The sequence below is a fragment of the Aythya ferina genome, assembly GCF_964211825.1.
Source record: "Aythya ferina genome assembly, chromosome: 2".
NCBI classification, from domain to species: Eukaryota; Metazoa; Chordata; class Aves; order Anseriformes; family Anatidae; genus Aythya; species Aythya ferina.
This window is the reverse complement of record NC_140297.1, coordinates 139,125,188-139,148,817: the sequence shown is the minus strand read 5'-3', so window position 1 is coordinate 139,148,817 and position 23,630 is coordinate 139,125,188. Positions and strand designations below refer to the sequence as shown.

The window sequence follows — 23,630 nt, the reverse complement described above, 5'->3', positions numbered from 1 at the left end:
GCAATATCTGCTGTACCTGACGGGACACTGAGCCTTTGGCACAGCTCGCACCTGAGGTGGTGGAGCTCTGCCCCTTGGCTGCGAGATGAAGGCAGTGAGGAGGAGGAGGTGGGCGAGCAACTGAGCTTGGAAACCTTAAACATCAGGAAAATAAAAGAGAGAGAGAGAAGGGGGAGAGGTTTTGGACTGTGAGCAGGCATCCAGCGGGTGAGAGAAGGAAAACTCGCTTTCGTTGCCTCTACATTGTGCCGAAACAAAGGGAAAGAGCAGGTGAAGAGCGGAGAAGCACAGGTGGAAAATCCTGCGGGATTAGCAACACATGAGGCAACGTCATGCTCTGCTCAAGTCCTTGGTAGTAGTGTCCTTTGACACATGATGGCCTGTGCTAAAGGTCTTGCACGTTTCTTGGCCACCGACCAAGGCAGGGAGCTGGCACGGAGACCTCTAATAAGCACAGAGGACTCTGATGTGCCCACAAAGGAGGTGCTGATGCACACCACACCCTGTGGCAGCCTCCTGCCACCAGGAGACCCAGGCCTGCTGTCACGTAGGCTGCTTGGTGGTGGCTGGTGGCTTTTACATGGGTGCTGGCTCATGGGGAAGTGGATGGACACCACCAATTATGCTCCCGCAAAGCATCAGGCAGCCAGGGGCAGCTGGGCACTTTCCCTCCTTCCCAGCAAGGTCAAGGACAAAACCATTAAAAGCTCTGCTTTCTGTGCCTGAAATCCACTTTGGCTCCTGCTATGATATCCCACAGGCAGCCTGGAACAGGTTATTTGTGCTGTCTTTACTCAGCTGCTTCAAAGTCCTTGCTGGATGGCTGGAATGGCCTTCCCAGGCAGACGCTCAGGCAGGATGGTCTGGGCTCTCTGTTGCTCCTGATTATCAGCAAAACAATATTCCAGGACCGCATCCAGTCATCAGCAGGAAGCTAACACACAACCTCTGCGACAAAAACGGCAATCAAAACCCAAAGCAGCAGCCCTTCAGTCAGCAGTATGACTAACCCCAGGTCAGCTGAAACCAAATTCTCCTTTTAAGTAAACAGACCTCTGAGTATAGCTGCTCTGACACACGTAGGATCGTCGCATACAAGATGAAACTAGCCTTTCTCCTGCCGTGAACCTGAAGTCAGAGGCAACCTATGAATGAATCACGGATTGGTCTGTCCAAATGTGTCTGATACACAGGGGTCATGAAATAGAAGCGAAATCTGCAAAAGCTCCATGTGTCAGCCTAGCTGCAGAGGAAGACTGTGAGGAGGCAGTCAGTGGTGCAAGTCTCGTGGCAGGCAATTCTGCATACATGGAAAGCTTTGAGTCAAGTATGCTATCACCGTCCAAGGCAGCCAGGCCTCAAGGACAAGTAAGAAAGAGCAGTAAGAAAGCACCAGGCCCACTTGGAGGACCTCTGAGCAGTGGCCACCAGGGAAGCATAGCTGCCTGTGTGCATAGTCACCTCAGGTTTTAAAGAGAAAACCCACAGCCCAGCATGACTGCATTGACATTGTCCAGATCAAAGCAGCTTTGTGGTTTAGAAAATGTGTCATCAAAGGAAGGGAAAAAAAAAAGGGGGGGAACCTCCTTCAGGAAAGTTTAACAGAAGGTAAGGGATAACCAGCTTGGGGTAGGCACCACGTGTTAGATCTGTATAACCAAGACTGTGAACCTGGCAAATTGACCATAGGCTTGAGAAAGAGAGGTACAGCGTGCCCAAGACCAAAGAGAAGATCCTCTGTGAATTTTTAAGCTACATCCCATCGTGGATACTTCAGCCTGCTTTCCCCACAGGGGTACCTGGACAATTCTGCCAGGTCACACATCTCTAGTGTCTTCATAGTGATTTAGATGAGCTTTCCAGGAGTCTCCCTTGCAAAGCAGCCTTCCAAAGAATGGTCAGAGGAAAGATTCTTCTATTTCACCCTTCCTTTCCCAAGTTCTCCTATGAAGGAGTGAGGTACAGACCTGCTTTTGTGTTCACTACTTTGAGACAATCCCACACTTGAGACCTTTATCTGACTCACCTGATTTGCCCTAGCACTTCGATGTGACTGATGTCAGCAGTAGGACAAGCCTGGTGCAGGGAACATGTTGGTTAGCACATTCCATCCATCCAATTGTCCACAGGTGCTTAACGAGACCCGAAAAGACAGCCATGAGGCCAGGCAGCTCAGGCCTCATCCATAATTGCTTCCTGTGCAGCAAGTAGCAATCACATGGCAGCTATAAACATTACAGTCTTAATGTCTGTAGCTCCAACAGGAACACAAGCAGAAGGAGAGACCTTTCTGACAGGATTTTAGTTTGAATTACCTCAAGATCCATCTGTGCTGTGAGAATTACAATTCATGGGCTACATCCTGAGGGTCTTTCTCAATATTTTTTTTTTTTCTGAAATTGAAAAACACTTGTGAAAGCTGTGTAGAAGCCTGGCCTGACTAAATGCTTCGAGACCAGCTTTCCTGTTTTCCCTAAGCAGGCATCTATCACCAAAAAATGTGCCTCGTTTTACAAAACATGGGACAGAGGGGGATTCTCTGTCCTGAGGAGTTTACAGTCTAGGAAATATGAATATGAGGATGTCTCAGTCTCATAGTGGGTTACTCTCCGTTAATCTTTAGACCTTTCACATTTTGTTTCAATTTTTTGAAACAAAAAATGTCCAATGTTGTTGTGAATCCCTTTAGAAACCTAAGGTAGCAGACCACTCTATAACATCTACAAACTCTCTTTTCTCTGTCATCTCTTCTGGACCCCTTGAAGGTCTGGACCCTGCTCAGTGTTCTCTACACCATGGCCTTATTCATGCTGTTTTAGGCAAAATTTTCTCTCCAGTAGATTTCATCATTCCTGCTGCCCACACTGCTTGTGAGGAGCTCTGAAAGTGCCATAATTGCATGTTGTTCCTGAAGTGGTGGCTGGTGTTGACAGCAGGTACATTTCTAGACCCTATCAGCAGGCTGGAGATAGAGCAGGGAAAAGAACAGGAATGTGATTCCTTGCATTAAAACAGGCAAGTAGCTCTTAGGCACTGCTCTGTGTGTGTTCTGCCAGTGCCTGTTGCGCCCAGTGAAAGCAGGGAGTCCTGTGGCACCCAGCGCTAGTCAGACACCTTATAACAGCCTCCCCCATAATTTCTTACGGGACGTGGCAAGAGGTCATAAAGATGTCTCTCCCGTTCAGTATTTATCAGTAGGGCTGGGGCTTGTTCAAGGACTCCTTTTCTCCCCTCCCTTACAGGCTGAGGTCAAATGAGAACACAAATCTCGCTGATAAGGTTGTCAAAACATGCCAATTGAATGTCAGATGTGATTAATAAGAAGATAACAGCGATGTGATAGGTCATGGGGAGGAGACTGCTAAACCAGTTGGATAAATGGAGAATATATTAAAAGGAGGCAACAGAGCCAAGCCAGAATGAAGACATTTGCACTGCACAGCAGTCTGTGTCAAGACTGTGTGCTGGTGCAGAAAACTTTGCTTTCAGCACTCCGGGGAAGCTTGGAATACCTTCAGGAAAGTCGTCCTTTTATAACATGCAAATGGGTTTCGGATGGCTTCCAGACACTCCTGTGATTTCATTGAATTAATGTGCTGCATCACTTTCCCTGCTATCCTGATTTTCAGCCTGGACATCTGTCTGGCTAAATCGTCTCCGAGCGGTGGTGGGAGGCATTGTTGAAGAGTTTAGCTCTTTGCCATTGTGCAGCAGACCAGGGATAGAGCACGGAGAGGAAATCCTCGTGCACAGACCACTTGCAGGATTACAAGGACAACCGTAAGGTCCACTGCTTCCCCACTCCTTATTATCATCAGCTGCTGTGGTGTACATGTTCCGGGTCACCCAGGAGCGACCATACGGCTCCTGTCACTCAGATTACAGTTTCCAGCTCTGCACATGTTTGCACAAGGAAAGGCTGGAGGCTGAGGTGGAGGAGGAAGGGAAAGGCTGGGCACAGAGCACTGCACTTCTCTATCAAAGAGACCAAGATGAAGGGCAGGACAGGTTTTGCAGTGCTCCTTCAGCCACCCCAAAGCGCTTGTCAGCAGAGCTGTGGGGTGATGCAGCAGGGGTAAAGAGCAGGTTGCTGGAAGAAAGCGAGGCACAAAGAGGAGCTCTTCCTTTCCTGCCCCATGCTTTCTTGCTTAGGCTTCTGAGAAAGTGGCCCCACACGATGCTTCAGGCCACTTCACCCCAATCTCAGCCTGTACCAATGCTCTCCTCCTCCCCAGCACTCCTGCGCCCCGGGACCTTTGCCAGTGCCACCGCCTTGGCTGAGCTGAGGAAAAAGCAGAGGTGAAAGCAAGTGCTTTGCAGCCATCAGTGCTTCTGCTAAGCTGTCAGCAGAGTCGTACTGCCACACAACGCTGGCACAAATGCGTGTAGCTGCAATTTACACACGGCTTTGCCCCACAGAGGTATAAATCAATGCTGACTTGCTGGTCATGGCAGGGAAGCAGGTTACCAGCCTTCAACAGCAGATGTTTAGGTTAATCTCTTATGCCAACAAAGCCTCCATTTTAATCCAAGCCTCTCTTTTATCTTTCTGCCTTTCTTCTCTAGAACAAACATGCTTTCACCTAGTGCAAGTGAATCGGATGAAAAAGACATTTTTCTTGCCCTGACACAAAGCCACATTCTGGAGCAACCGCATCTGTGGATTTTTCCACGTGTTCGCGATAAGCAGCCCACGTGCACAGAAGAACAAACAGCCTGGCTTTTAGATGGTGCTAGAATTGCCCCCTGATTACTTCCACAACACCTGGATAGGTCCTTAACCAAATCTCTGGCTGCCTCCAAGTGAAACGGAGCAGTGGACGCTAACAGGACAACCAAACGCCAAGCAGGGCGCTCAGAACGTGTCAGCAAACAACGCTGTAGTTGTTGGGATATTTAAGTGTCTCCAACAGCTGTAGCCAGCTAGAGTACACAAAAGGCCATAGCCATTAATTCACAGTGGTCCACGCCACTGATTCAACGCACACAAATTGGAGAACCAGGTGGCTAAATGTCATGCTGCTGGCTTGTTTGTGAAGCCCGGATAACAGATTTCCAATTCCTTTCCAGACTTGGTAGAAAAAAATGCGTGCAATGACTTACTGCAGTAGCTATGGAGTTAGATAATTCTCGTATCAGGAGCTATTTACTCTGATTCAGAGAAAAATCAAGCGAAGCCCTCTGTAAGTATAGAATAAATCCAATTTCAAGACGCTTGTTTACCTTCTATTGTTTTCTTGATTATATTTTAATTTTCAGGCTGAATTTCTAATTGGTGGTAAGCTATAGAAGTCCTTTGTACCTGGAATTAGAATTTCAGAGATTCTTCGGTCCACTCCCACTCTCCTTAAAACACCAGGGGTTTTGTTGCTAGTTGGTAAGGGAACTACCCCTAGTGCAGATGCCTATCATGAGATTCAGCATATGAGTGAAACTATGTGTGTAGGAAAACTGCCTCCCTCAAACACTCCTCTGCTTTAGCAAAGAGAGCCCTGTTTCTGGGCTCAGCAGGGCGCTCTCTGTTTGCTGTGTGCACCTGGTGACAAATTTCTTAAAGCCATGCTTCCTGCAGTGCTAACAAATCATGCTCCAAAAATCCACCTCTTCTTTTAGAGAAATCCATCCAACTTGCTCAATTTATTTTTTTTTTTCTCAGTGCAAATGGGCGCGAGCCTGCAAGAGCCTGGGCAAGGCACAAGAATCTTGACAGGAAGAGACAGCCCCGCAGAAATACACCCGAGACTGACTCTGAAATGTAATGACAGCACCTCCAACCTGCACAGCAGGGTCGGTGTCCATGTGGATGACCCTCACGAGGCCGCTCACAGGTCCCTCAGCCCATGACACCCTTGCTCCCTCCCCAAGGACCAGCAGAGCCCAAACCTTGAGGCCTCCACCACAGCTCCTGTGACGTAACCCGGCGTTTTTGGTTTAAAACCCTGCACTGCAACTAAAATTAAACATTTACGAGGAGCATGAAATTAAATGTGGTTTCCAGCTAGGTCGCCCCCGGAGTGATGCACGAAGTACATTATTCATTTTCATATTTAATTTATTCCCAAACTCCATTTGTGGATCCTACGACGTGCACGGGGCCAGAGCAGTGCAGGATCAAGGCTTCTTACCACAGGACCTATGGGACTGATGCCACGGGACAGAGAGAGCTCAGAGAGCCCTCTTCTGCCTCTTGGGTGTCTTAGATGTAACGTAACAACAGACGCACATCTGGGACCCCACTACTCAGCATCCCGGGGCTGTGCTCTGGGGCTTAAGGTCTGTCTTGGTTCTCCCTGGCCTCCTGTATCAGGAGGGCTGAGCGCCAGACTGAAGTCTTTGAGTTTTGAAAGTATGATACTGTTTGGTAATGGATGTTGTGAGAAACGAGGTGTATCTCAAACTGCAAACCTCCAGTTTTTGATCTTTTCCCCTTAATCTATCTCTGTTTTACCAGATTAAATCTACTTTACCTTAATCTAGCTCGGTCTGCCATCAGCGATGGGCATCCCTCTCACCAAAGAGAGGATGTTATGAACAGAAACTCATGAGGCTCTCCCAGGTGACAGAGATGAGCACTACTGATAATAAAGCAGTGAGAAAAAAAAATGTTTCTCCTCTATGGTGGAGTTTCAATGGCACACGTTAAATAGGATGTAAACTCACATGTGGGACTGTCAGGGGAAAGCCAATCCAGCCTCGTTGCTCTGTAGGTTAGTACTACGCATTTCATACAGTGAGCGAGGCAATGACTAGGGAAAAAGCAAAATACATCATCAGGCAATTATCATTATGCAGAGGAGGCTGAATTAAAATGGTACAGGACTTCCAAATCCTGATACTTCCTATCTTTGGCTGCTTGACCTTGCAGCCTTCCTGTTCTTTGAACAGAGATTTTGGGTTATAAGCTAGTATTTATAGTACAGGAATACCCTCGTTTTCCCCTCAAGACAAGATGTACCGAGGCAGTGCAGCACAGGCACAGCATCTGATCCAGCAGGCTTACAACCCAAGGAGTCTAACAGAGAAGGAAAAGGATGGAGGAGAAATAAAACAAGCTTAAAGGCGTATGGTTGTGTAAGTGTGTCTGTGCACACACACACACCAAATGCATTCACATATACCTACATGTTACACATCTACTGATTTAAAAACTCGGGATCTAAACTACAAACATCCATAGATATATACAGAATTAGATATATATGAGTATTTATGGAGGCACTGCCTTTCCCCAGCTGCCTCGTAGCCTAGCTAACATACGGTGGCTGCTTTTCCTGCTGGCGTCATAGCACCAGCGAGCTGTGAGAGGCATATCAAAGCCAAGGCCCTCCAGATTTCTTCGGGGAGATGCTCCACACATAAGGTGGAATGCAGAGATATTGCAAAAATATAAGTGGAAGGAATGGGCAAATTTGCTGAAAGCTTCTAGGAAATTACCCTTCTAATTAGATTTGTCTGAAAATGCTTTGAAGAAGTGATTTTTTTTTTTATTCATTTTGATTATTTTTCTTTAGAAACTTCCATTTTACCTGCATTTTGAAGAAGGGAGAGCAAAACCTTTTTTTTTTTTTTTTTTTTTGTTAAATGAAAATTAAGACTCAGTGCATAAGTTTTAACATCAGGAAACACCTTTTACCTTGAGGGTGACGGAGCCCTGGCACAGGCTGCCCAGAGGCTGTGGGGTCTCCTCCTTGGAGCCCTTCAGCAGCCGCCTGGACGTGGTGCTGGGCACCCTGCTCTGGGTGTCCCTGCTTGGGCACGGGTGGCACCGGCTGGCTCCAGAGGGCCCTGCCGGCCTCAGCCACTCTGGGATTCTGCTTATTTAGGCTAAATATCTAACCCTGATTACTTAGATTTCTCGTTTATATGAAGTCATTTGCTCTCATCTGCAAATGGCAAAAGCCATAGTCAGTAGTTTTCGGTTATTTTTGAGTCATTAAACCCTAAATGTTTTCCAGTAGAATTGCAGATTCCTCTCCAGTGAAGCGAAACCTATCTGCAGTTAAAAATTTAGTTTTTTCGCTCGTGGTTTACTGAATCCCCTGGTCCTGGGTCAGAGCACCCCAGCCAGGGTCCCAAAGACCCCAGATATGTAATTTTTTGTTACAAATAACTTTTATTTTCTTAGAAGGACTTTGAGATCTTTAAGGCACAATCAAATTGCTATCAGTGAGTAACATTTATTACACGTACGTACTGAGACACATGGCATTACTTCCGTCCTTCAGGTCCTACCAGAGATGCCCTGTAAACAGCTGGGGGCTATTCCTGGGACTCACGTATTTTCCTTCTCAGCCTTGCACGCAGCAACCCTTGCTTCTAACCTCCAGTGTGATTTGTTTCTGGGATTTTATTGACTCGTTTTTGGAGCAGACAATTACCTATTTTAAAACCAGCCTCACCAAAACCCAGCTTTGCAATGGAGCCAAAGGACCCGGGAAACCCACACAAACATTCTTTTGCCGTCTCGAAAGCCTGCTTGTGCTGTGTACAGACTAACAAATCGACGTGCCTTTGGTGGTGACTAATGCTGTAACCTCCCTTGAAGAAAACGACTGGTTTTGTGTGATCTGCTGTACTTAGCAAACCTGCCTTTCTTCATACTCAGCAGCGTACATAAAGAATAATTTAACTGAAATCAGTGGTTATACCGGTGACAAACTGGGGTGTAGTAAGATATGATTCGAGCCCACGGGGGTGAATATACAGTTGTTGACAAGTGTGCATACCACAAGCCCGATGTCTAGGCTTTCAAAGAGACTGGGAAGCCCTGAAGCTGTGTCTTGTATCGTTAGGAGATGAAATCTGCCCTCTGGAATACCCCTCCTGATACTGATCTGACAGAGAAAGGAAGAGAAAAAATCCCCTCTTCTCTTTGACCTAGCTGGTATTAGTTAGCATTTCTCTACATATTAATAGCACTCCAAGTTCCCACCCTTCCTCCAGGACCTGCAGCGAAGGGATGTGTGGAAGAGGAATGACTTTTCAGGGGAGGAAACTGATGGGGCGATGAATCGAGGAGACAGCTCCTTCCAAAAGGCCGGGGGAAGGCAGGGAAGGAATGGCCGAGGGGAAGCAATCAGTCAGATGCCACAGCTTCTGAGAGACCTCAGCAGATCCTTTTTTTTTTAATGTTCAGCCTTATTTCAGAACTGCTTTCAGCTGCTGCAGCCTACACAGGGCTCACCTGAGCACGCTTGCCCATCGGTATGACAAGGCAGGGAAATGGTCTCGCTCTCAGGCTGCGTGGACCATGCGGACCGGTCACACCATCAGAGCACCCCGCCTTCAGCCTGAAGTTAAACACACAAGTATATTTTTCTTCTTTCTGATGTGATCTACTTGAAACACGTGTACTCAACCCAGGAAGCCTGTAGTATTTTATATCCCTCCAAAAAGGCACTTCCAAAAAAGCACCTGTGCGTGCTGCAGTGTTTGCTAGAGGCACCCTGGTAAATGGGTACTCTGTGTCCTTTCAGTTGGCATTAAGATTGTAATGAATCATTGATAAAGCTAATAATGTACTCCGTTTAATCTAATATTACAGCACAATAGCTGCACCCTGCGCTTACAGCACAGGAATATACAAAAGTAATTAGTTTTACCCCACTGCAGCTAACTGCAGTTGAACCTCTCCAGGTTATGGAAGTTTGCTAACGCAAGCAGTGCAAGCAATCACTGTAGCCTGCAGAAGGGCTGACTTTTAAACAGACAGGCCAGTCTCAGTGACACTTTAACAAAAGAAAAAATATATATACATGTCATGCAACCCAAGCAAAAAGAGCCCTCAACACCTCCACGTGAAACCGAGCAATACGGGAGCATCTCTCTGGCAGGCATTGCTGCTTCCCAAGTCTGTCATGGGGCATGCCGTGTGTTTACCTCATGAGCTGACGCACTTCAAAGTGAGTACAGATGGGCCAAAAGCAATCACAGTGCCACAGCCAGCCCCTTGGTATGTGCCATAACAGCTCTTCCATGGAGTAACACGGTCATGGGCCAGCTGAAGCTCTGATCCACTCGCTCCCTGAAATGGCAAATCAAGCAATGTCTTTTAAGTTAACTTTTTAAAACTTAAATTAGATTGTTATAGTCCGTACATTTAGGTGATATCAATTGACAGACAATGCTCATCAGGTATATCCTTCCCAAGTGGAAAAATTTAGTTGCACTCATGCCTCTGACAGCAAAAGCCAAAACCAGATTTAGCCCAAATTTATGCTGGTCTGTGGATCATCCTAGGGCATTTACTCTACCTCGCTAGCAACAGTGCTGCATTTTCTGCTTCTTCAGGAACTGCAGTGTTAACTACAGCAAAAGAAGCAGGATAGGGTAGGAAAGGACAGAACAGGTCGGTGTTGTCTGTGGGAGGAAGGCTTGCTAAATAGTCTCTCTTTCTCCTTGCCCATGATTTCTTTACCTCAAGATGAGAAGCTACAACAGCAGATATTGCTACTACTCACCCGAATCACATGGGGTTGGTTTGTCCCGTGCTATCACAACAGAAGGATGCATTTCACATTTGGTTATGACAAGGCTGCTCTTCCTTAGGCTGCCAGATGTGTTGGGATGGAGCTGGGCTTCGGGTCCCAGCAAAACCAGAAGGAACACCTACCATATTCCTGCGTCAGATGCAGTAACAGTGCTAAGGAAGCAAGAGAGCTGAGTGGAAAAAGCAGTCAAAAGAGATACGAAATGATAACACAGATGGAACAACACCAGGAAATGAGAGCACTGTAGCCAACTGAAATAACACTGAGTATTGGAAAATTGATATTAATCTGGGAGATAGTCTGTCAGAGCTGAACAACAGGGCAGCAGCACAGTCCCCCTGCTTTTACCACCTCTTGGTCAGAGCTTTAAAGCTGGTCTACTTCGCTGTGTTTATTTTAAGAACCACGTCCAGCTGGGCTACGGATGAATTTTACAGAGGAAGTTCACTGCATCTATCAACACAAGGGTGAGTTTTGCCAAAAACACAACTCTGCTGGTGGTTTGTTGAGTTTTGTAGTGATAGTCACTTCGAACTGTTATTTTGAGCATTTTGCTGGGAAGCCTTTATCACCAGGACCACTTGTTCAAACAAAGAAGATGCTTACAACCACCAAATGTGGCTTTTCAATAGGGAAAGTTTCTGTAGGGTCACCATTTTGTCTCTAAAGTTACCATAAACTCCCATCAGCTACTTTCCGCTCTCTTTAGAGATCTATAATGATAGCAACAATTATAACAGATCATAAAAAATATGAGAGGTCCTAGCTGGCTCGTTCCTACCCAGAAAAACAGGACCGACTTTGACTATTGTCCTTGCTATCCACAATTCCCGTCATCAGCTGACTGCTGTTAAAGTCTCTTCTGTTCCTGTGCTCATTTTCTTGCCATTTGGCCTGGTTTTCTTCAGTTTCTCTTTAGCTTTGCATAGAAAAGATTAAAAGAGACAAAAGAAAAGTGAAGAAAAAAAGACCCAGTTGCTTGAGCTGATTTGTCCTGGTGGCGAGAGCGGCTGTCTCTTCAGAGAGACCAATTAACATTCTCATCATCTCTCTGGACCTAATCTAAATATGAATAAAATATCAAACCCTTCCTAAAATTGTTCTTTGTTCTTCTTACCATATTGAAATTAACTTTTTGACACGACGCCAGGCAGGACTTCAATACAAAATGCATAATTCCTCCCCCTCTACATCTGCATGCCGAAAGGCCGCTCCTTGCGCCACCGGCCACTGCTGCTGTAACAAAGGCTGTCCAGTCTTCCCCAAAAGATCTTGAAGGTCATGTGTAACAGTTCAGAACTGTCTCAAAAGTTTGGGGTTTTTTAGGGATCTGGATTATTACACATCATTTATGAACACAGTACAAATTCTTTGATCTGCACCTTTTCTTTGGCTCAAAGGAGCTCGTAATAAGCATTGAACATGACATGGAAAGATGAAGAAAATCTTGTATGTGTGAACATTTGTAAGGTTCTTGCTTGTTTCTGGCTAATTATGGTCATTTCCACGTGTAATTACTCAAATTACTCTTGCAATCAATGTAATTGTGCTAAGTTGTTTAAAAATCAGCCTCATTAGATTTTGCCTGGTAAAAATCTACCGTTTTTAAAAACATTTTGATCTTATGTTAGCTACCAACAGGCCTTTAAAAGTAAATAGGTTTTCTTCGTCCCTTTTTTTTGTGTGTCTGTGCGTGTTGTATAACTTCCATTACGGTAGTCTGAGCATTTTCTATTACCTCCTGTAAAAACCCATTACGTGTGTCTGCAAGTTATTGCACGGCGCTCGGCCATTTCCAAACCTGTAAAACCTCCGGTGTTGATGAATGGGGAATTAAAAGAGCCTTTCAAAACACGACCTGAATATTGAGCATTTAGGTACTGCTCCCCTGAAGTAACAGCGTTGGGAGATCCGAATGGTGGCACAAGACACAGAGCGGTGCGCTGGTCGCTGCCACCACACCGAGATGTTTTGGAGGAAGAGTGCAACATGCCAGAAGTCAAACCCAGCAGTTTTGACTGCGTTTTCCCCATGTTGCCTCTCGCTGTCTGATCCCAGCATCTCTGCCTGGCCGCCCACCTTGCTGCTCTCATTTCCTTCCCCAAAAGTTCCCTGCCTTTACGCAGTCCTTCACAAGGAGGAACTATAACTGCAGCAGGGTGCCCCAAGTGTCCCGGACTGGCATCCTTTTATAGGACCTTCCCATGCTGTCAGTGAGCATTCAGGTTAGCATCACAATCATCCAGTGCCCAAAATCAGAGAGAACTGGGGCTTGTGCTTTGGGGCGAGTGGATCTATGGGGCCACCTGGGATGATGCTGGGGATTCTGCGGTGCACGTATCCCACTGCCACGGGAGATCCAGCTCCGTACCAGCACTGCAGCTACGCCAGGAGGTGATAATTGTCGAAAGGGTAGCAGTAAGTGCCGTGCTGAGTGTGAACATTCACTGATATGTTGCTGCAATCCTCCGTCTGAAGGATACTTTTTCACATTGTGTTTGCTTTTGGAATAAAAAGCTATTTGCTCATCAGCAGTAGGTACTTGATTCCCTCTTCTCTGCTTAGCTAAAATAAATCTCTTGTGGTCCTAGGGACATGCCAGGATTGGGATTTATTCTAGAGAGGAAAGCACAAAACAGGAAAGGGAGAATTTTTAACAGGACCTTGGATTTGGTCCCGAGCACTGACTGAGCAGCCCTGACAGGGGCTGCAGGAGTTGTCCATGCGAGCTGAGGCCAGCATCTCCCCCTGGCCAGCTGATTTCCCCAGCAGTGGCCACAGCAGATGGCATGTGTGGGCGAGAAGGGAGGCAGGGGGCTGGACCCCAGGTCAGCTCCTCGATGGGCTGCATATGGAGCCAGGCTGAGTGCCTCGACTCTGCAGCCCTCAGCGTGGTCCCACGGGAGCGAGGGCAGGATTTGACCCACACATTCTGCTGGAAAAAAAAAAAAAAAGAAAAAAAAAAAGGCAAGTGACAAGCCTAAGCGCAGCTACAACTGCTTTTTCTCTTATCTGGAGATCTGTTGCTTTCCATGCCTCCCTTTGATTGTAAGGGAGGTTATTGCGAAGTCATCTGCAACAGCTGTGCTGTAAAATACCTCAGTCATGTGGTTTTAAGCAAGCCAGAGCAAAAAAAAAGAAATAAAAAATCACAGTTCTTTAAATAAAGATGCATGTACGCTTGTGACATTTCCATACAATTGCAATTTCCAAGGGAGCCAAACACTCATTACTACGCAGACTGTTCTTTAGAGGCCAAACCTGGTCTTTAGGCAGAGAAAAAAAATAAAATCCCATTTGGCCAGGCTTATTCACACAGCCTACAGTTTCATTTGAATTCTGTATTGACTGGGAAATTTTTAAACGAGACTGGACAAGTAATTAGATTAAGACTACTACGGTATTAAACAGTCCTGCGTTGGCAGAGAAATGGCCCTGCCACGGGACCTGAGGATCGTACGCTCTGTGTAGTTTCCAGGAACCTGGATTTGAAAGAAACATGTTGTCTAACGGTGTATTGCAACCAAAAGGAGCAAGATGAGGGTAAAGAATGGCCCTCAAGTGGTTAATCAAACTAGGACTTAAAAGGCCACTCAGTTGTCCAATTTTTTTTCTATTTTCATATGGTGTATCACAGTTTAACGAAGGGGGAGCATTGCAGACTCTGTCTCCCCCCTTTCAGGCTGGTGGAGATCATCTCTTCTCCAGCACACATTCACACAATACCCCTGGGGCAGGCACGCTCATTATTTCTGTGGAACACCGTTTTCCCCTGCTTTTATTAGAAGCTAGCAGCTGGAAAAGATGAGGAGCCAGCAGCATGTGATCGGGCAAGTCTGTGGGGACCACCAGGCAGCTCTCCATAGATCACAGTTGGAAATTTCGAGACAGATGGAAAAGAGTTGGTCTCGTTCTCTGCACGCTGACACTGAGACACTGTGTTTAGTTGTGCCAGGAAGGATATTTAGTCGAGTATTATATGGGTTAAGTCGTGTTTTTTTTTTTAATTGTTCTAGTAATGACCTAAAGGCAGGAGAAAAAATAAATAAATAGGCAACTGAAAGATTGCATGCCGTGCAGGCAGTATTTCCAAAGCTGTACCAAAGTCTTGGCCTTTTGGCTAAAATGTTAGCAAGCATGATCGTTCATGTGAGAAACAAGAAGGGACAGGGAGAACCTGCAGAACACCAAGGGGAAATAACCTCATTAAATTTCTTGTCAGTCTCGTCAAGACTGGAGGAGACACTGGGGAATGGCCGAGCTGCAGAGATCTGGGGGGCACGGCCGTGCTGTGCTCCGGCAGACTCTGGCCGAGCCCCTTGGGATAGCTCCATGTGTTTGCCAAAGGAAATGCCTTCAGCACCCTCAAATTGCTTCCTGGTGCATTATGGTGTGACGAGATCCTTGGGCAACTGTGATGAAGGAACCCTGAAACTGAAAACGCTCAGAGTGTGCATTTAGGTGCTTTTCTTTAGCAATGGGAACAGTGGCCAGGGACTTGACTAAGTCCTGTCCAAAATGCCACCTGTGGCTTTTCTTGTTGCCCTGCTACTTCACTGCATACGTGAATTATTGCCAATAGTTCACTGGTAGCCAGTATAGGAGTCCCTGACATCCTTTTAGTGCCAATTTCAGCTTCTAGAAACATCATATTGCATATTATGGATTATTCTTCTCACAATTGCGCTAGCTCAACAAGTTGAATTGCTCAACTGGTTTCAGCTCAACTCCATTTGTGGCTTCAGGACTTCTGGTTTCTCCAAAACAGTGCATACATTAGTGAAGTGCCACTTGCCCTCAATTTCCCTTTTTCTAGAGATACAAATCTGTTTTCTCCAAGCATCTTGCTTGAATTAATTTCTCAGCCGAAGGCAGTGTTTTGTCACCTTCGGACTCCTGCAGTACCTCCGAGATGGCCAGCGCCGACAGCCTCACTGCTCCTGTTATGCGTGCGGGTGCACGTGTGAAACAGAACACCAGGCCTCGCAACAAAAATATATATTCAAATTACAGGTTTACTGGCATCACGTCTTCGTGCTGTGCTAAAATAACCTCCTGCAGTCTATATTCAGCACTGCTATTTATGCATCCTGCAGTTTGCTTCGCAGTAAGACAAAAAGCAAGCAGGACACCATGGGCCTGGTGCTGCGAGGCTACGAGCTGTGGGGTCTGGGTGCCCACCCCACTGGCACCCCACACAAATCCCAGACCCTCCCTGCCTCCAAGCAGGAGGCACAAGTGGCCTTTTGGGGAGCCCTCGCTCACTCGGTAAGCCTTATAGCTCCTGTGATCCTCTATTTGCTCCTTCTCCTCGTTATTTAGTCCTGACATGCTTTAATCCCACCTGGGGCACTCTCAATGCCTTTTGCTTGGCTGCAGCATCCCTCACGTAGCTCTGGTACCACACAAACACTTCATCAAGGTTTCATGTGCAATAAAGAGGAATAAAGCTAACAAGCTGGCCAGGTCACATCTCTGCATAGAAAAAAATAAAAATAAAAATCCTTGCAAAGAGCCATCAGTGCAGTGCATCCCTCCAGTTGGCTGTTGTGCTCTGGCTGACAAAATCCTCCAGCTGCGGAAAATTTGGCTTAAGGATCTTAGAAATAGGATAAGAGTTTATTTGCAAATTAAACTATGATGTAAGCTATCATCACTGACTAATTATAGCACTTTGCTTTTAAGTATGAGCATTTATTATACCAAATAATTCTTCAGGAATCACCGTCTAGGTTTTAGTAACGCTGTGGAGGAAGAAAGGAAAGAGCATTTGATGTATTTTCTGATATTTTAACTAATTCTGATATTTGACTAATCTGCTCACGTTACCTAACCTTAGCTGTTCAAATCATATGCATGAGTCTAAGCTCATAATCTGTGCTTTCTCTGCACTGAAAGACAGACACAGGCAGAAAGGGACTCGTACAACTTCTTCAGTGACAACCAGTTGACATGGGGCTACAGTATGCCACGAGAAAATGTCACGTATTGGCTATATGATAAAATATTTACATTAACCTATGACTTCAGTGTCAAAATATGAAGTGTTTTCAGCGTCTCCGTTCTTCAGAGCAGTACGGGACATCTTTCATATCCTAACTCCAGGTGCTCAGGCCCCAGGTGTTTTGTCTCACTGTGGTATGTAAAAAAAATAAAAATAAATAAAAAATAATTCTCCATGCATTCCTATTACTAGATGGTAGGAACTCAGTTTGTGAGCCGGAAATTTCCTAGACTTTTTCCTTTTTCCTTTGTTTTTGTCAGCAAAACATCCCGCCATACCTTTGACGACTACTTCAAACTTGCCTTGGGGGCTGGGAGGCATTTCACCCGTGTAAATGTTAACCTAGTAAAATGCCAGTGGTGACACCGCATCCTAACACAGAAGGAAACTGCAAACTGCGAAGTGATCGCATCAGAGCAGTGGGGAATTGCAGGGAATGCAAAGATTCAGTCCTCATAAGTGTAAAATCCTGCAAAAAGGAGAAACATAAAAATATAGAAAGCAAATGACAGATGGGGAAGAGCTCAAAGAATTCGTAAAAATAAGTTTATTGTCATTTTGTCACCCTGTTAGGCAGCGATGTTGTTTTGTTCGTGTAACCAAGCAATACAGTTGTCACGAGGCAGGTAGGGAATCAGAAGCGGGAGTGTGTCATGAGATCTCTGCTGTCAAGCCATGAAAAGGATTTCAGCTGATGGCACCGGAGTACCTGTCATGACTGAGGTAATTACCCCACCGAGCCCTGTCTCTAGCAACGGGCAACGTCAGAGGCTGCAGGGGAATTGCTCTACGATGAAGCCTGAACGCACTTGTGGAAGTGTAAACTCTTCCCTGGGCTGTGGTTAGCACATTGCATCATCTGCTTCTTGTCCTCATCCTTGTAGTTATGAGAGTATGTTATTGATCATAAACTTATCCAGCCTCTTTATTGATCCCAACCTCTTATCCAGGCAGATACCCTCAGTATCTGGGTGTAATTCTGAAGTCAGTCACCAAGAACACCAGACCCTGTATTGCAGGTCCCAGATCTGACAGCTAAATAGGGGCGACCTGAAGCTCACAACATACACTCCTTGCCACCGCAAGGAGACATCCACAGGAGCAGAGACCTGTGGATGACCAGAATAATCTTTGCTTTCTGCTTACTCAACACTCCCTATTGAAGCTAAGAATCTCAAGATCACAACCAGTTGTGTTCCCGTGCACATTCATGCTGCGACAGCACAGAGCATTTCTCAGCCTGGGAGGATGGCGAGCTGTTGTCCTTCCCTGTGCTCTGTGGTTGCACAGCCAGCTGAACTCATGTAGAGCTAGCCCAGACGCATCTACATACTATGCGTTATAGATAAACCTCACAACAGTGTCCCAGCCTACTTACTGAGCAGTGTGACTGCCCTTCTGGGGCCTCAGATAGAAACCTGGGCTATTTCTGTGGTCAAACTTTATCGAAACTTGGAAAAAAAAAAAAAAAGGAAAAGAAACACAACAAAACATTGAACAGGTTTCAGTGCTAAGTGTCATTTCCAACCCTGTAGGGATAAATGTGGTGCAGAAACAGCTTCCAGAAAGGGATGAGTAGCACCGCAGTCTCCAGAGAGGACTCACTTCTGCAGGTCTCGTGGTAGACTGCATCTGCAGCGAGCACAGGATTAGGAATGGTATCCGAGGGAGAAAGTGATCTCCCAAAAAGCAGGTGAAACTCTAACCCTTCCTTCTAATCACCCAGACTTTGTGAGTCATTACCCTTGGGTGAGAGGAAATCTCTGTCTGTATATCTTGGTCAGAATTGAGTGGGGGGGGGGGGCAGAGGGGAGGGTGCAGAGCGAGTGAAGTCTTAGGTGTCATGTGTCCGCCTGATCTAATGCAAAAATAGAAAGGAATCAGGGGAAAAGAAACCCTGTGAAGACAAGCCAAGAGGGAAAAAAAAGGAAGCAACACCAACACACGCTGCACTTTCTGCAGGCACCGTCCTCAGAGGAGCCAAATCCACTCATTCCTGCCTTGATGACTTTGGGACAGTAGGCAAATTCCAGCATGAAAGAAAGTAAGAAGGTAACTCAAGACACCTGGCTGTAGAAATTAACAACCGTGGCCTAAAGCATATGTTAAATATATTTCACATCAAATCAATTCAGTTTTCCTTCTGAGGACGGGCAAAACAGGCACTCCACCCAAGAGCTGCATCACCCCATCTGCAGCACGACAGAGGGGAAGAAGAAGGACATGGAGGTGCTCGAGCGAGTCCAGAGAAGGGTGACGAAGCTGGTGAGGGGCCTGGAGAACAAGTCCTATGAGGAGCGGCTGAGGGAGCTGGGCTTGTTCAGCCTGGAGAAGAGGAGGCTCAGGGGCGACCTTATCGCTCTCTACGGGTACCTTAAAGGAGGCTGTAGCAAGGTGGGGGTTGGTCTGTTCTCCCACGTGCCTGGTGACAGGACGAAGGGGAATGGGCTTAAGTTGAGCCAGGGGAGTTTTAGGTTAGATGTTAGGAAGAACTTCTTTACCAAAAGGGTTGTTATACATTGGAACAGGCTGCCCAGGGAAGTGGTGGAGTCACCATCCCTGGAGGTCTTTAAAAGACGTTTAGATGTAGAGCTTAGGGATATGGTTTAGTGGAGGACTGCTAGTGTTAGGTCAGAGGTTGGACTCGATGATCTTGAGGTCTCTTCCAACCTAGAAATTCTGTGATTCTGTGAAGACACAAAACAGCATTTTCCTCGCTTTGTCATCAATACAAGTGCATGTAAACTCCCCTGTGAATAAACTGTGCAATATGTTTTCTAGTCCTGTGGTTTTGAGCACGGTACTGGACAAGACTCTGCTAGATGTGCTCCAGGGGATTATCCCGTAGCTGGCCCTGCTACGGAAAGCTTTATGCACAGACACTGCCCATTCTCAACCACGCGCAGCTGATCCTCTGCCGGATACCATGGTCTGCAGCCAATCTGAGGAATTCACAGGAATGTTTGGCCAACAATGTAGTTAAAGAGCTAATGGACAGCATGACATAAAACATCCAGACCTTCCCAGTGAACCCAGTGGGATTCACTTCTTGCCTTTCACAGGCCCACAACCTATGTGTTGTTTCACTGAGTAAAGGCAGACGGGGCTGTTCATCCCTATGCAGGCAAGAAACTGAGCTGCCAAAGGCTTCAAGAGTGCAGGGAGGAGCTAGCAAGCAGGCAGAAGTACTTCAAATTCCCAAACAATACTAATAGGTTGAAAAAGCTATTGAAAATTCCCATTTACCCTTGAAGTTGCTCTTCAAGCGAACTGAAAGAAAGGACTCCATAACAGTCCTGTGCTGTTCTCACCCCTCACAAGCCCTCTGGGTTCACAGACTAGAAGGAAGAAGCCTGAGGGACATCCTCCCTTCAACTCTCTGCAGGCCTGGAGCTCACAGGGACTAATTTTGAAGTCTCATGGACTATCTGCCAGCTCAGCTTCCTTTCTTGCACAGCTATGAAAGCATATTCTCACCAAAGGTAGATCTGCAGCTGGTGGTAATACTGCTGGAGGTAGCTGTATTGCCACTCCTCTGCCATGATGTCCTAGAGGGCTCTAGTGCAGCATGGATCCTGAAGATACCTGTAACTTGATTGATCTTCACGGATATTTCCCCTTCTCTGTAGCCTGGTCAGGGTGTTGAGTAGCCTGAAGACCTTTGGCTGCTTCAGATACTTTCCGTGAACATGGAAGGGACATTTGAGACCATCTTCCAGTCATGCTCCATCATGGCCAAACGAGGCACGTCCTGGTATGATGCCCACCATGAATCAAAACTAGAGCTCTCTGTCAAAGATGTAGCTATGTACCGTTCCTGGGTAATTTCACAGCATTGCAGCCGCTGCCATCCCTCTGTGCAATGACTGTCCCAAAAGGGACCTGAAGTCATGGGAACTGCTGAAGAACGGCAAACTCGCCGGAGGCCTTGGCAAGGTGGCAAGCACAGCCACAAGTGCAATGCTCGTGGTGAAACTGCCACCCTGGTGGTGGCCTGAGCACACAGAGGAGAGCAGCTCTGCCTGGCAAGCAGAACTCATCCCCGGACACTGGGAAGGCCCAGACTCCCTCAGAGTGCCCTACACATGTCCCCGGCCCTCAGGCAGTAGCTGGGCCTGCAGGATGTCTTATTGAGAGTGGGAATTGCTGGAAAACCTGGTGTAGCTGCATGCACCTCCCCACACCGAGTGAGAATGAGTCTGCCCTGGTGAGGCCAGGAGGGCTGACGCAGTTCTGGAAAGGTCTCCCTGTACAGAGGTCCCGTGTCCTGCTGCTGCTTGCCTCAGCTCTCAGAGCCATAGTCATCGTAACACATACTGATGGTCAAGGCAACCACTCCTCAACAACCCCTGTCTCTGTCCCTTTCCACCTGGCAGCACACACTGAGCTCTGATATCCTGGTATCAGGGATGGTGAAAGCCATGTGGAGTCTCTCCATGACAATGTGTCAGGACGCTGAGAGCACCCACAGCTCTGACCTCCCCAGTCCTCCCTCCCTACTCACGGCCTAAGACCCCATTTCAGCCCCCCCGGGACCCAGGAGCGTCATGCTGTACACTGCATGTCCAGCTGAGGAGGACACCTCCCTCGCTGTCTTTGTCGGACGTGGGGTTCATGTCCAGATGAAAAATCAGACATGATGAAAAATGCAGATCCCCCTGTCAAGGGATCTGCAGCAACAGGGCAACTAGTGGGCTAGGACTTTGGGGTGCAATTAAAGTGTCACCGTGAAAATATGGGTGCTCTGTTTGTAACTCTGAGGACAGCTAATTCTGAACAGACATTAACTCCACTCGGAAGGGCAAACCTAAATAATCTCTGGCTCTGCCGAGGATGGACTGTACATGCTGCTTGAAGGGCCCTCTAGCTGATTTGAGACCAAATAGAAATGAAAAAAAAAAAAAAAGCTTTCCTAAGCAGGGTTATTTCTGCCATGACTTTAATCTTTTCACATCTAGTGTTGCTGATGAAAAAGCTATTTAAAAAAAACCTCAAGCACTTTTCCCTTTATACAATTCTTTCCCCCTATCCCACTGTCCTCATACTTGAAACAGCAAAAACAGTCTTACTCAAGCTTTCCAGAAACAATTTCACCTTTGGGCAGAGACTAAGCACATAACTTCTCAACCCAGAAAAACAGAAGTTTCAGTCTGTTCTAAGTAACAGAGGAGGAAAGCCCAGAGGACTAGAATGGAAACAGAATTGAGCAATAGAAACGATAGTCTGCTACTTTTCACAATATTACTCGTGCTGGATTTTTTTTTCTTTTTCTTTTTCTTTTTTAACAAATTAAAGCTACCCAGTGATACAGGGAATGATAGCAGCTGACCTTTAAAAAGGGCTAGCTCCAAGAAAGTACGTAGTTATCACATGAGCCCCTTGCCACTCCTCACCCATAGGTACCTGACTTCCAGAAGTCACCAGAGCTTAACCATTATGTCCAGAGGTGGAGTTTTAGGTGCTCACAAAATTTTAAGCTAATTAATGATGCTTTTGCAGACTTTTGGAGCCTTGCAAGTTGAGTGATATCTGAGCTGTATCTAGGAACAACTTTTTGGCACACTGATTTCTCTGAATCGTTCTATTTCAGGTCTTTTTAGGGGGAAGCATGGTTCTAAATAACGAGGAGAATCAGTGCATTATAAAAAGATTTCTTTTAAAAAAAAGGGAATTTTGAAACAGAAAAAGGAACAAAAAAAGCTCAAGTACATAATTTTACCTACACTGAAAAATGTTAACGGTGGCTTTGTTATGCTGCAACAAATGTGCTTTTCTAAAAATGACTCCCAGATTGTGGAGGAACTGGGATGATATAAGGATTTCTAAGATTTTAGAATTAGAAAATATGTGGTATTTTAGAATTTCTGGATTTTTTTTTTTTTTGGCAGGGTAACAAAGAGTAATTTCCACTTTCCACCTTACATCCTGCTTACGATCATAATTTACCAGCTGGCATTAGTACACAGAAGAATATGGCTCCCTGCTATGTGGTATACCTTACATAATGTTGTTTCCAGTATTTTATGTCAAGCAAACACTGCACATTTCATACACCACGGGATTTCAGTACTGGGAAAAAAATAATAATTAATGGGAATTTTCTCTAAATATCATAGAAAGTGCCTTGCAGAGACATCTGGTATGTGCAGAGAGATGGACTGGATGATTAACTTCTTTCCCCATGTACACTGTGACACCAAGAGTTCCCAGAAGTTGGCATAAAACACAACCTGTCACCCGAATTCAGTTGTCACATGGCTAGCACAACTGTTTGTTAACTACTTGTCTAGTCTCTTCAGCGTCGATTAAATCAAATCTGTTGTGCCATGAAAAAAAAGTTTGTATGACCAGTTGTCAGTGTTACTATATCAGAGAAGCATAAAGTGCCCCCAAAATGTGACAATAATTAAATTTACTGATGGGAAACTTTAAAAATCAAGGGCTTCCTCCTTCAATTGAGTTCTCTGTTTACACGGCTCCAGCTTGTGCCCGTTACTCAGGCAGAGCTTGCTGAAGTCAGTAGAAGAGCAGACAATGCGGCATCAAGACCTGGGAAAATACAGTCTTCTTTTTCAATTTCATAAGGGCTGGAAATTAACGTACTTAATTCTTTTAAAGAGATTTTCTTTCTTGGGGCAGGCATGTTCTGCGGCCTGTAGTCCAAGGTATCTTAAATTTTCTACCCTTTTTTTATCTTTATTGACTACTACAGTAACTGATTTGAGCAGATGATGTAACTGCATGATATATGAGATGTTTGAAATGGCTATGGAAGCCTTCATCTTTAATGTTTTATGACATGCTGAGAATTTGGAAATTCTCTGCCTGCACATTATTTACTGGTATCTTGCCACTTTGTAGCTTGGATCAGTGAGAGCATCTACCTCATCTTGTTCTATCTGATACTAATCCGTTCTCCTAGGCATTTTAAATGTGCTTCTTATTATAGTATTCCTGTATTTAAATATCCTTTCATTTTATCTTCAGGTTAATTATACCTTTTGAGAAAATCCTAATTTGGATTTCTCCTGTTGTATATATTTTTTATCTGTTCCACTCAATACAATGGCAAAAGATTTTTCAGAGTCGACAGAAAACGGACAGAATTCAACACCTATTCCAGTTCCTGTGCACTT

General features: G+C 45.8%; 1 long non-coding RNA gene across 2 annotated transcripts in view; it reads right to left on the bottom strand.

The window, feature by feature from the left end:
• Positions 1–23,630, bottom strand: part of LOC311432308 — a 38,200-nt gene that overhangs the window by 13,603 nt on the left and 967 nt on the right. The window contains exon 3 of one of the 2 annotated variants that reach the window (XR_014689968.1): positions 9,185–9,290. The exons of the other annotated variant lie outside the window; for it this stretch is intronic. This is a non-coding gene — a long non-coding RNA (uncharacterized lncRNA). The remainder of the gene's footprint in view (positions 1–9,184; positions 9,291–23,630) is intronic. 2 annotated transcript variants of the gene reach the window in all.